General features: G+C 36.4%; 4 non-coding genes across 4 annotated transcripts; 2 read left to right on the top strand and 2 right to left on the bottom strand.

Annotated features, from left to right (window-relative positions):
• The first annotated feature begins 3,998 nt into the window (after positions 1-3,998).
• On the top strand, positions 3,999-4,072 carry TRNAN-GUU (transfer RNA asparagine (anticodon GUU)). The gene has a single exon. It is a non-coding gene; the product is annotated as a tRNA-Asn (tRNA).
• A 6,666-nt stretch (positions 4,073-10,738) lies between these two features.
• Positions 10,739-10,810, bottom strand: TRNAM-CAU (transfer RNA methionine (anticodon CAU)). The gene has a single exon. It is a non-coding gene; the product is annotated as a tRNA-Met (tRNA).
• A 1,095-nt stretch (positions 10,811-11,905) lies between these two features.
• Positions 11,906-11,977, bottom strand: TRNAM-CAU (transfer RNA methionine (anticodon CAU)). The gene has a single exon. It is a non-coding gene; the product is annotated as a tRNA-Met (tRNA).
• A 186-nt stretch (positions 11,978-12,163) lies between these two features.
• On the top strand, positions 12,164-12,237 carry TRNAN-GUU (transfer RNA asparagine (anticodon GUU)). Its single transcript has one exon. It is a non-coding gene; the product is annotated as a tRNA-Asn (tRNA).
• The last annotated feature ends 1,631 nt before the right edge of the window (positions 12,238-13,868 follow it).

Genomic DNA, 13,868 nt, shown 5'->3' with positions numbered 1-13,868 from the left:
ATCAATTGTACATTTTGCATTGCTCTTCTGATGACAATGTAGCTTGTTTTTGTCAATTACTATTTCAGTAATAGGGTAAAGAAAATTAAGTGGATTTCTGAAAGAAAACAATACTGTCAATATACTATTAAAAAAAATTAAAATGTTAAAAGTTATTGTACTTTAAGTAAAAATAAAATAGTCAAAATATCAATTCCAGTTTTGGAAGAATTTAATTAACAAAAAAATAAGTGCACACAGCAGTGGATGGTTTCGATCCACCGGCCTCTGGGTTATGGGCCCAGCACGCTTCCGCTGCGCCACTCTGCTGCTCATGTAAGTGCAAGAGATCCTGAAGTACTCACTCATCATGTGAAAGTACCAATGTGTTTCTTCGTTGGTCAATGGAAGAAAAATCTTGCAAAACTCTCCAGATTATTGCCTTTTTAACCTTTTTCTAGGAAACTTTCTAGATGAATGCTTTTTTGCATTTGTCAGCACATGCTTTTGCAAGCTGTCTCTGTGGCGCAATCGGTTAGCGCATTCGGCTGTTAACAGAAAGGTTGGTGGTTCAATCCCACCCAGGGACGTAATTGACCTTGTGATCAATTTTTGTTGATCTTTAAGTAGACAAGTCAAAATTTTAAACCACCTCTTATAGTGTAGGGTACCTGGCCTTCTCTGATGCAATCAGAGTCAGATTTGATTAAGTCATTTTATAAAAAACAGGAAGCACAATTTAGCATGGGGTTGCAGAGAAAAAAAATTATGCAGGCAGAGAAATCCAATTGAGTGATTAATCAGCTCTCCATTTTATGGCTTTATTTTTATGCTAACACATTTGCTCTCTGAAAAGTGTCCACAAAGCCAAGTCTCTGATTAACACCTTTGTAGGAATGGTTTTTCACCTATTACTGATTAAAACTTGCTTCATTGGAAAGGCAGCAAGATGCATCCTCATTACAATGTCCACTGAAATAATACAGGTTGGCACCAGGAAACATAAACCTCACTGCATCCTTGCTGCTTTCTCAAGTGGGAATCTGTTTAATGTGAAAACCAGGTGATATCTAATCAGCACACAGGTAAGAAGTTAAGAAAATCTTTATTTAAGGGTGAAGATGTTTCTCACAAAATCGTTGCCCCAATGCATCATTGAAATTCAAGCTGGAAAGATGATTTTGAAATATCAATTGTACATTTTGCATTGCTCTTCTGGTGACAATGTAGCTTGTTTTTGTCAATTACCATTTCAGTAATAGGGTAAAGAAAATTAAGTGGATTTCTGAAAGAAAACAATGCTGTCAATATACTATTAAAACAAATTAAAATGTTAAAAGTTATTGTACTTTAAGTAAAAATAAAAGAGTCAAAATATCAATTCCAGTTTTGGAAGAATTTAATTAACAAAAAAATAAGTGCACATAGCAAAGGATGGTTTTGATCCACCGACCTCTGGGTTATGGGTCCAGCACGCTTCCGCTGCGCCACTCTGCTGCTCACATAAGTGTCAGAGATCCTGAAGTACTCACTCATCATGTGAAAGTACCAATGTGTTTCTTCATTGGTCAATGGAAGAAAAATCTTGCAAAACTCTCCAGATTATTGCCTTTTTAACCTTTTTCTAGGAAACTTTCTAGATGAATGCTTTTTAGCCTTTGTCAGTAGATGCTTTTGCAAGCTGTCTCTGTGGTGCAATCGGTTAGCGCATTTGGCTGTTAACCGAAAGGTTGGTGGTTCAATCCCACCCAGGGACGTAATTGACCTTGTGATCAAATTTTGCTGATCTTTAAGTAGACAAGTCAAAATTTCAAACCACCTTTTATGGTGTAGGGTACCTGGCCTTCTCTGATGCAATCAGAGTCATATTTGATTAAGTCATTTTATAAAAAACAGGAAGCACAATTTAGCATTGGGGTTGCAGAGAAAAAAAATTATGCAGGCAGAGAAATCCAATTGAGTGATTAATCAGCTCTCCATTTTATGGCTTTATTTTTATGCTAACACATTTGCTCTCTGAAAAGTGTCCACAAAGCCAAGTCTCTGATTAACACCTTTGTAGGAATGGTTTTTCACCTATTACTGATTAAAACTTGCTTCATTGGAAAGGCAGCAAGATGCATCCTCATTACAATGTCCACTGAAATAATACAGGTTGACACCAGGAAACATAAACCTCACTGCATCCTTGCTGCTTTCTCAAGTGGGAATCTGTTTAATGTGAAAACCAGGTGATATCTAATCAGCACACAGGTAAGAAGTTAAGAAAATCTTTATTTAAGGGTGAAGATGTTTCTCACAAAATCGTTGCCCCAATGCATCATTGAAATTCAAGCTGGAAAGATGATTTTGAAATATCAATTGTACATTTTGCATTGCTCTTCTGGTGACAATGTAGCTTGTTTTTGTCAATTACCATTTCAGTAATAGGGTAAAGAAAATTAAGTGGATTTCTGAAAGAAAACAATGCTGTCAATATACTATTAAAACAAATTAAAATGTTAAAAGTTATTGTACTTTAAGTAAAAATAAAAGAGTCAAAATATCAATTCCAGTTTTGGAAGAATTTAATTAACCAAAAAATAAGTGCACATAGCAGAGGATGGTTTCGATCCACCGACCTCTGGGTTATGGGCCCAGCACGCTTCCGCTGCGCCACTCTGCTGCTCATGTAAGTGTCAGAGATCCTGAAGTACTCACTCATCATGTGAAAGTACCAATGTGTTTCTTCGTTGGTCAATGGAAGAAAAATCTTGCAAAACTCTCCAGATTATTGCCTTGTTAACCTTTTTCTAGGAAACTTTCTAGATGAATGCTTTTTAGCCTTTGTTAGTACATGCTTTTGCAAGTTGTCTCTGTGGTGCAATCGATTAGCGCATTCGGCTGTTCACCGAAAGGCTGGTGGTTCAATACCACCCAGGGACGTAATTGACCTTGTGATCAAATTTTGCTGATCTTTAAGTAGACAAGTCAAAATTTCAAACCACCTTTTATGGTGTAGGGTACCTGGCCTTCTCTGATGCAATCAGAGTCATATTTGATTAAGTCATTTTATAAAAAACAGGAAGCACAATTTAGCATTGGGGTTGCAGAGAAAAAAAATTATGCAGGCAGAGAAATCCAATTGAGTGATTAATCAGCTCTCCATTTTATGGCTTTATTTTTATGCTAACACATTTGCTCTCTGAAAAGTGTCCACAAAGCCAAGTCTCTGATTAACACCTTTGTAGGAATGGTTTTTCACCTATTACTGATTAAAACTTGCTTCATTGGAAAGGCAGCAAGATGCATCCTCATTACAATGTCCACTGAAATAATACAGGTTGACACCAGGAAACATAAACCTCACTGCATCCTTGCTGCTTTCTCAAGTGGGAATCTGTTTAATGTGAAAACCAGGTGATATCTAATCAGCACACAGGTAAGAAGTTAAGAAAATCTTTCTTTAAGGGTGAAGATGTTTCTCACAAAATCGTTGCCCCAATGCATCATTGAAATTCAAGCTGGAAAGATGATTTTGAAATATCAATTGTACATTTTGCATTGCTCTTCTGGTGACAATGTAGCTTGTTTTTGTCAATTATCATTTCAGTAATAGGGTAAAGAAAATTAAGTGGATTTCTGAAAGAAAACAATGCTGTCAATATACTATTAAAACAAATTAAAATGTTAAAAGTTATTGTACTTTAAGTAAAAATAAAAGAGTCAAAATATCAATTCCAGTTTTGGAAGAATTTAATTAACAAAAAAATAAGTGCACATAGCAAAGGATGGTTTTGATCCACCGACCTCTGGGTTATGGGCCTAGCACGCTTCCGCTGCGCCACTCTGCTGCTCACATAAGTGTCAGAGATCCTGAAGTACTCACTCATCATGTGAAAGTACCAATGTGTTTCTTCGCTGGTCAATGGAAGAAAAATCTTGCAAAACTCTCCAGATTATTGCCTTTTTAACCTTTTTCTGGGAAACTTTCTAGATGAATGCTTTTTAGCCTTTGTCAGTAGATGCTTTTGCAAGCTGTCTCTGTGGTGCAATCGGTTAGCGCATTCGGCTGTTAACCGAAAGGTTGGTGGTTCAATCCCACCCAGGGACGTAATTGACCTTGTGATCAAATTTTGGTGATATTTAAGTAGACAAGTCAAAATTTCAAACCACCTTTTATGGTGTAGGGTACCTGGCCTTCTCTGATGCAATCAGAGTCATATTTGATTAAGTCATTTTATAAAAAACAGGAAGCACAATTTAGCATTGGGGTTGCAGAGAAAAAAAATTATGCAGGCAGAGAAATCCAATTGAGTGATTAATCAGCTCTCCATTTTATGGCTTTATTTTTATGCTAACACATTTGCTCTCTGAAAAGTGTCCACAAAGCCAAGTCTCTGATTAACACCTTTGTAGGAATGGTTTTTCACCTATTACTGATTAAAACTTGCTTCATTGGAAAGGCAGCAAGATGCATCCTCATTACAATGTCCACTGAAATAATACAGGTTGACACCAGGAAACATAAACCTCACTGCATCCTTGCTGCTTTCTCAAGTGGGAATCTGTTTAATGTGAAAACCAGGTGATATCTAATCAGCACACAGGTAAGAAGTTAATAAAATCTTTCTTTAAGGGTGAAGATGTTTCTCACAAAACCGTTGCCCCAATGCATCATTGAAATTCAAGCTGGAAAGATGATTTTGAAATATCAATTGTACATTTTGCATTGCTCTTCTGGTGACAATGTAGCTTGTTTTTGTCAATTACCATTTCAGTAATAGGGTAAAGAAAATTAAGTGGATTTCTGAAAGAAAACAATGCTGTCAATATACTATTAAAACAAATTAAAATGTTAAAAGTTATTGTACTTTAAGTAAAAATAAAAGAGTCAAAATATCAATTCCAGTTTTGGAAGAATTTAATTAACAAAAAAATAAGTGCACATAGCAGAGGATGGTTTCGATCCACCGACCTCTGGGTTATGTGCCCAGCACGCTTCCGCTGCGCCACTCTGCTGCTCATGTAAGTGCCAGAGATCCTGAAGTACTCACTCATCATGTGAAAGTACCAATGTGTTTCTTCGTTGGTCAATGGAAGAAAAATCTTGCAAAACTCTCCAGATTATTGCCTTTTTAACCTTTTTCTAGGAAACTTTCTAGATAAATGCTTTTTAGCCTTTGTCAGCACATGCTTTTGCAAGCTGTCTCTGTGGCGCAATCGGTTAGCGCATTCGGCTGTTAACCGAAAGGTTGGTGGTTCAATCACACCCAGGGACGTAATTGACCTTGTGATCAAATTTTGGTGATCTTTAAGTAGACAAGTCAAAATTTCAAACCACCTCTTATAGTGTAGGGTATCTGGCCTTCTCTGATGCAATCAGAGTCAGATTTGATTAAGTCATTTTATAAAAAACAGGAAGCACAATTTAGCATGGGGTTGCGGAGAAAAAAAATTATGCAGGCAGAGAAATCCAATTGAGTGTAAATAATCAGCTCTCCATTTTATGGCTTTATTTTTATGCTAACACATTTGCTCTCTGAAAAGTGTCCACAAAGCCAAGTCTCTGATTAACACCTTTGTTGGAATGTTTTTTCACCTATTACTGATTAAAACTTGCTTCATTGGAAAGGCAGCAAGATGCATCCTCATTACAATGTCCACTGAAATAATACAGGATGACACCAGGAAACATAAACCTCACTGCATCCTTGCTGCTTTCTCAAGTGGGAATCTGTTTAATGTGAAAACCAGGTGATATCTAATCAGCACACAGGTAAGAAGTTAATAAAATCTTTCTTTAAGGGTGAAGATGTTTCTCACAAAATCGTTGCCCCAATGCATCATTGAAATTCAAGCTGGAAAGATGATTTTGAAATATCAATTGTACATTTTGCATTGCTCTTCTGGTGACAATGTAGCTTGTTTTTGTCAATTACCATTTCAGTAATAGGGTAAAGAAAATTAAGTGGATTTCTGAAAGAAAACAATGCTGTCAATATACTATTAAAACAAATTAAAATGTTAAAAGTTATTGTACTTTAAGTAAAAATAAAAGAGTCAAAATATCAATTCCAGTTTTGGAAGAATTTAATTAACAAAAAAATAAGTGCACATAGCAGAGGATGGTTTCGATCCACCGACCTCTGGGTTATGGGCCCAGCACGCTTCCGCTGCGCCACTCTGCTGCTCACATAATTGTCAGAGATCCTGAAGTACTCACTCATCATGTGAAAGTACCAATGTGTTTCTTCGTTGGTCAATGGAAGAAAAATCTTGCAAAACTCTCCAGATTATTGCCTTTTTAACCTTTTTCTAGGAAACTTTCTAGATGAATGCTTTTTAGTCTTTGTCAGCACATGCTTTTGCAAGCTGTCTCTGTGGCGCAATCGGTTAGCGCATTTGGCTGTTAACCGAAAGGTTGGTGGTTCAATCACACCCAGGGATGTAATTGACCTTGTGATCAAATTTTGGTGATCTTTAAGTAGACAAGTCAAAATTTCAAACCACCTCTTATAGTGTAGGGTACCTGGCCTTCTCTGATGCAGTCAGATTTGATTAAGTCATTTTATAAAAAACAGGAAGCACAATTTAGCATGGGGTTGCAGAGAAAAAAAATTATGCAGGCAGAGAAATCCAATTGAGTGATTAATCAGCTCTCCATTTTATGGCTTTATTTTTATGCTAACACATTTGCTCTCTGAAAAGTGTCCACAAAGCCAAGTCTCTGATTAACACCTTTGTAGGAATGGTTTTTCACCTATTACTGATTAAAACTTGCTTCATTGGAAAGGCAGCAAGATGCATCCTCATTACAATGTCCACTGAAATAATACAGGTTGACACCAGGAAACATAAACCTCACTGCATCCTTGCTGCTTTCTCAAGTGGGAATCTGTTTAATGTGAAAACCAGGTGATATCTAATCAGCACACAGGTAAGAAGTTTAGAAAATCTTTCTTTAAGCGTGAAGATGTTTCTCACAAAATCGTTGCCCCAATGCATCATTGAAATTCAAGATGGAAAGATGATTTTGAAATATCAATTGTACATTTTGCATTGCTCTTCTGGTGACAATGTAGCTTGTTTTTGTCAATTACCATTTCAGTAATAGGGTAAAGAAAATTAAGTGGATTTCTGAAAGAAAACAATGCTGTCAATATACTATTAAAACAAATTAAAATGTTAAAAGTTATTGTACTTTAAGTAAAAATAAAAGAGTCAAAATATCAATTCCAGTTTTGGAAGAATTTAATTAACAAAAAAATAAGTGCACATAGCAGAGGATGGTTTCGATCCACCGACCTCAGGGTTATGGGCCCAGCACGCTTCCGCTGCGCCACTCTGCTGCTCATGTAAGTGCCAGAGATCCTGAAGTACTCACTCATCATGTGAAAGTACCAATGTGTTTCTTCGTTGGTTAATGGAAGAAAAATCTTGCAAAACTCTCCAGATTATTGCCTTTTTAACCTTTTTCTAGGAAACTTTCTAGATGAATGCTTTTTAGCCTTTGTTAGTACATGCTTTTGCAAGTTGTCTCTGTGGTGCAATCGGTTAGAGCATTTGGCTGTTAACCGAAAGGCTGGTGGTTCAATACCACCCAGGGACGTAATTGACCTTGTGATCAAATTTTGCTGATCTTTAAGTAGACAAGTCAAAATTTCAAACCACCTCTTATAGTGTAGGGTACCTGGCCTTCTCTGATGCAATCAGAGTCAGATTTGATTAAGTCATTTTATAAAAAACAGGAAGCACAATTTAGCATGGGGTTGCAGAGAAAAATATTATGCAGGCAGAGAAATCCAATTGAGTGATTAATCAGCTCTCCATTTTATGGCTTTATTTTTATGCTAACACATTTGCTCTCTGAAAAGTGTCCACAAAGCCAAGTCTCTGATTAACACCTTTGTAGGAATGGTTTTGCACCTATTACTGATTAAAACTTGCTTCATTGGAAAGGCAGCAAGATGCATCCTCATTACAATGTCCACTGAAATAATACAGGTTGACACCAGGAAACATAAACCTCACTGCATCCTTGCTGCTTTCTCAAGTGGGAATCTGTTTAATGTGAAAACCAGGTGATATCTAATCAGCACACAGGTAAGAAGTTAAGAAAATCTTTCTTTAAGGGTGAAGATGTTTCTCACAAAATCGTTGCCCCAATGCATCATTGAAATTCAAGCTGGAAAGATGATTTTGAAATATCAATTGTACATTTTGCATTGCTCTTCTGGTGACAATGTAGCTTGTTTTTGTCAATTACCATTTCAGTAATAGGGTAAAGAAAATTAAGTGGATTTCTGAAAGAAAACAATGCTGTCAATATACTATTAAAACAAATAAAAATGTTAAAAGTTATTGTAATTTAAGTAAAAATAAAAGAGTCAAAATATCAATCCCAGTTTTGGAAGAATTTAATTAACAAAAAAATAAGTGCACATAGCAGAGGATGGTTTCGATTCATCGACCTCTGGGTTATGGGCCCAGCACGCTTCCGCTGCGCCACTCTGCTGCTCATGTAAGTGTCCGAGATCATGAAGTACTCACTCATCATGTGAAAGTACCAATGTGTTTCTTCATTGGTCAATGGAAGAAAAATCTTGCAAAACTCTCCAGATTATTGCCTTTTTAAACTTTTTCTAGGAAACTTTCTAGATTAATGCTTTTTAGCCTTTGTCAGTACATGCTTTTGCAAGCTGTCATTGTAGTGCAATCTGTTAGCGCATTCGGCTGTTAACCGAAAGGTTGGTGGTTCAATCCCACCCAGGGACGTAATTGACCGTGTGATCAAATTTTGGTGATCTTTAAGTAGACAAGTCAAAATTTCAAACCACCTCTTATAGTGTAGGGTATCTGGCCTTCTCTGATGCAATCAGAGTCAGATTTGATTAAGTCATTTTATAAAAAACAGGAAGCACAATTTAGCATGGGGTTGCAGAGAAAAAAAATTATGCAGGCAGAGAAATCCAATTGAGTGATTAATCAGCTCTCCATTTGATGGCTTTATTTTTATGCTAACACATTTGCTCTCTGAAAAGTGTCCACAAAGCCAAGTCTCTGATTAATACCTTTGTAGGAATGGTTTTTCACCTATTACTGATTAAAACTTGCTTCATTGGAAAGGCAGCAAGATGCATCCTCATTACAATGTCCACTGAAATAATACAGGTTGACACCAGGAAACATAAACCTCACTGCATCCTTGCTGCTTTCTCAAGTGTGAATCTGTTTAATGTGAAAACCAGGTGATATCTAATCAGCACACAGGTAAGAAGTTAAGAAAATCTTTATTTAAGGGTGAAGATGTTTCTCACAAAATCATTGCCCCAATGCATCATTGAAATTCAAGCTGGAAAGATGATTTTGAAATATCAATTGTACATTTTGCATTGCTCTTCTGGTGACAATGTAGCTTGTTTTTGTCAATTACCATTTCAGTAATAGGGTAAAGAAAATTAAGTGGATTTCTGAAAGAAAACAATGCTGTCAATATACTATTAAAACAAATTAAAATGTTAAAAGTTATTGTACTTTAAGTAAAAATAAAAGAGTCAAAATATTAATCCCAGTTTTGGAAGAATTTAATTAACAAAAAAATAAATGCACATAGCAGAGGATGGTTTCAATTCATCGACCTCTGGGTTATGGGCCCAGCACGCTTCCGCTGCGCCACTCTGCTGCTCATGTTAGTGTCAGAGATCCTGAAGTACTCACTCATCATGTGAAAGTACCAATGTGTTTCTTCGTTGGTCAATGGAAGAAAAATCTTGCAAAACTCTCCAGATTATTGCCTTTTTAACCTTTTTCTAGGAAACTTTCTAGATGAATGCTTTTTAGCCTTTGTCAGTACATGCTTTTGCAAGCTGTCTCTGTGGTGCAATCGGTAAGTGCATTCAGCTGTTAACCTAAAGGTTGGTGGTTCAATCCCACCCAGGGATGTTATTGACCGTGTGATCAAATTTTGGTGATCTTTAAGTAGACAAGTCAAAATTTCAAACCACCTCTTATAGTGTAGGGTATCTGGCCTTTTCTGATGCAATCAGAGTCAGATTTGATTAAGTCATTTTATAAAAAACAGGAAGCACAATTTAGCATGGGGTTGCAGAGAAAAAAAATTATGCAGGCAGAGAAATCCAATTGAGTGATTAATCAGCTCTCCATTTTATGGCTTTATTTTTATGCTAACACATTTGCTCTCTGAAAAGTGTCCACAAAGCCAAGTCTCTGATTAACACCTTTGTAGGAATGGTTTTTCACCTATTACTGATTAAAACTTGCTTCATTGGAAAGGCAGCAAGATGCATCTTAATTACAATATCCACTGAAATAATAAAGGTTGACACCAGGAAACATAAACCTCACTGCATCCTTGCTGCTTTCTCAAGTGGGAATCTGTTTAATGTGAAAACCAGGTGATATCTAATCAGCACACAGGTAAGAAGTTAAGAAAATCTTTCTTTAAGGGTGAAGATGTTTCTCACAAAATCGTTGCCCCAATGCATCATTGAAATTCAAGCTGGAAAGATGATTTTGAAATATCAATTGTACATTTTGCATTGCTCTTCTGGTGACAATGTAGCTTGTTTTTGTCAATTACCATTTCAGTAATAGGGTAAAGAAAATTAAGTGGATTTCTGAAAGAAAACAATGCTGTCAATATACTATTAAAACAAATTAAAATGTTAAAAGTTATTGTACTTTAAGTAAAAATAAAAGAGTCAAAATATCAATCCCAGTTTTGGAAGAATTTAATTAACAAAAAAGTAAGTGCACATAGCAGAGGATGGTTTCGATCCATCGACCTCTGGGTTATGGGCCCAGCACGCTTCCGCTGCGCCACTCCGCTGCTCATGTAAGTGTAAGAGATCCTGAAGTACTCACTCATCATGTGAAAGTACCAATGTGTTTCTTCGTTGGTCAATGGAAGAAAAATCTTGCAAAACTCTCCAGATTATTGCCTTTTTAACCTTTTTCTTGGAAACTTTCTAGATGAATGCTTTTTAGCCTTTGTCAGTACATGCTTTTGCAAGCTGTCTCTGTGGTGCAATTGGTTAGCACGTTCGTCTGTTAACCGAAAGGTTGGTGGTTCAATCCCACCCAGGGACGTAATTAACCTTGTGATCAAATTTTGGTGATCTTTAAGTAGACAAGTCAAAATTTCAAACCACCTCTTATAGTGTAGGGTACCTGGCCTTCTCTGATGCAATCAGAGTCAGATTTGATTAAGTCATTTTATAAAAAACAGGAAGCACAATTTAGCATGGGGTTGCAGAGAAAAAAAATTATGCAGGCAGAGAAATCCAATTGAGTGGTTAATCAGCTCTCCATTTTATGGCTTTATTTTTATGCTAACACATTTGCTCTCTGAAAAGTGTCCACAAAGCCAAGTCTCTGATTAACACCTTTGTAGGAATGGTTTTTCACCTATTACTGATTAAAACTTGCTTCATTGGAAAGGCAGCAAGATGCATCCTCATTACAATATCCACTGAAATAATACAGGTTGACACCAGGAATCATAAACCTCACTGCATCCTTGCTGCTTTCTCAAGTGTGAATCTGTTTAATGTGAAAACCAGGTGATATCTAATCAGCACACAGGTAAGAAGTTAAGAAAATCTTTATTTAAGGGTGAAGATGTTTCTCACAAAATCATTGCCCCAATGCATCATTGAAATTCAAGCTGGAAAGATGATTTTGAAATATCAATTGTACATTTTGCATTGCTCTTCTGGTGACAATGTAGCTTGTTTTTGTCAATTACCATTTCAGTAATAGGGTAAAGAAAATTAAGTGGATTTCTGAAAGAAAACAATGCTGTCAATATACTATTAAAACAAATTAAAATGTTAAAAGTTATTGTACTTTAAGTAAAAATAAAAGAGTCAAAATATCAATCCCAGTTTTGGAAGAATTTAATTAACAAAAAAGTAAGTGCACATAGCAGAGGATGGTTTCGATCCATCGACCTCTGGGTTATGGGCCCAGCACGCTTCCGCTGCGCCACTCCGCTGCTCATGTAAGTGTAAGAGATCCTGAAGTACTCACTCATCATGTGAAAGTACCAATGTGTTTCTTCGTTGGTCAATGGAAGAAAAATCTTGCAAAACTCTCCAGATTATTGCCTTTTTAACCTTTTTCTTGGAAACTTTCTAGATGAATGCTTTTTAGCCTTTGTCAGTACATGCTTTTGCAAACTGTCTCTGTGGTGCAATTGGTTAGCACGTTCGGCTGTTAACTGAAAGGTTGGTGGTTCAATCCCACCCAGGGACGTAATTAACCTTGTGATCAAATTTTGGTGATCTTTAAGTAGACAAGTCAAAATTTCAAACCACCTCTTATAGTGTAGGGTACCTGGCCTTCTCTGATGCAATCAGAGTCAGATTTGATTAAGTCATTTTATAAAAAACAGGAAGCACAATTTAGCATGGGGTTGCAGAGAAAAAAAATTATGCAGGCAGAGAAATCCAATTGAGTGATTAATCAGCTCTCCATTTTATGGCTTTATTTTTATGTTAACACATTTGCTCTCTGAAAAGTGTCCACAAAGCCAAGTCTCTGATTAACACCTTTGTAGGAATGGTTTTTCACCTATTACTGATTAAAACTTGCTTCATTGGAAAGGCAGCAAGATGCATCCTCATTGCAATATCCACTGAAATAATACAGGTTGATACCAGGAAACATAAACCTCCCTGCATCTTTGCTGCTTTCTCAAGTGGGAATCTGTTTAATGTGAAAACCAGGTGATATCTAATCAGCACACAGGTAAGAAGTTAAGAAAATCTTTCTTTAAGGGTGAAGATGTTTCTCACAAAATCGTTGCCCCAATGCATCATTGAAATTCAAGCTGGAAAGATGATTTTGAAATATCAATTGTACATTTTGCATTGCTCTTCTGGTGACAATGTAGCTTGTTTTTGTCAATTACCATTTCAGTAATAGGGTAAAGAAAATTAAGTGGATTTCTGAAAGAAAACAATGCTGTCAATATACTATTAAAACAAATTAAAATGTTAAAAGTTATTGTACTTTAAGTTAAAATAAAAGAGTCAAAATATCAATCCCAGTTTTGGAAGAATTTAATTAACAAAAAAATAAGTGCACATAGCAGAGGATGGTTTCGATCCATTGACCTCTGGGTTATGGGCCCAGCACGCTTCCGCTGCACCACTCTGCTGCTCATGTAAGTGTTAGAGATCCTGAAGTATCTCACTCATCATGTGAAAGTACCAATGTGTTTCTTAGTTGGTCAATGGAAGAAAAATCTTGCAAAACTCTCCAGATTATTGCCTTTTTAAACTTTTTCTAGGAAACTTTCTAGATGAATGCTTTTTAGCCTTTGTCAGTACATGCTTTTGCAAGCTGTCTCTGTGGTGCAATTGGTAAGCGCATTCGGCTGTTAACCTAAAGGTTGGTGATTCAATCCCACCCAGGGATGTTATTGACCGTGTGATCAAATTTTGGTGATCTTTAAGTAGACAAGTCAAAATTTCAAACCACCTCTTATAGTGTAGGGTATCTGGCCTTTTCTGATGCAATCAGAGTCAGATTTGATTAAGTCATTTTATAAAAAACAGGAAGCACAATTTAGCATGGGGTTGCAGAGAAAAAAAATGATGCAGGCAGAGAAATCCAATTGAGTGATTAATCAGCTCTCCATTTTATGGCTTTATTTTTATGCTAACACATTTGCTCTCTGAAAAGTGTCCACAAAGCCAAGTCTCTGATTAACACCTTTGTAGGAATGGTTTTTCACCTATTACTGATTAAAACTTGCTTTATTGGAAAGGCAGCAAGATGCATCCTCATTACAATGTCCACTGAAATAATACAGGTTGACACCAGGAAACATAAACCTCACTGCATCCTTGCTGCTTTCTCAAGTGGGAATCTGTTTAATG

Source organism: Pseudophryne corroboree, chromosome 4 (assembly GCF_028390025.1).
Source record: "Pseudophryne corroboree isolate aPseCor3 chromosome 4, aPseCor3.hap2, whole genome shotgun sequence".
Classification (NCBI taxonomy): Eukaryota; Metazoa; Chordata; class Amphibia; order Anura; family Myobatrachidae; genus Pseudophryne; species Pseudophryne corroboree.
The sequence above is the reverse complement of the archived record's forward strand: the minus strand, read 5'-3'. Positions and strand labels throughout refer to the sequence as shown.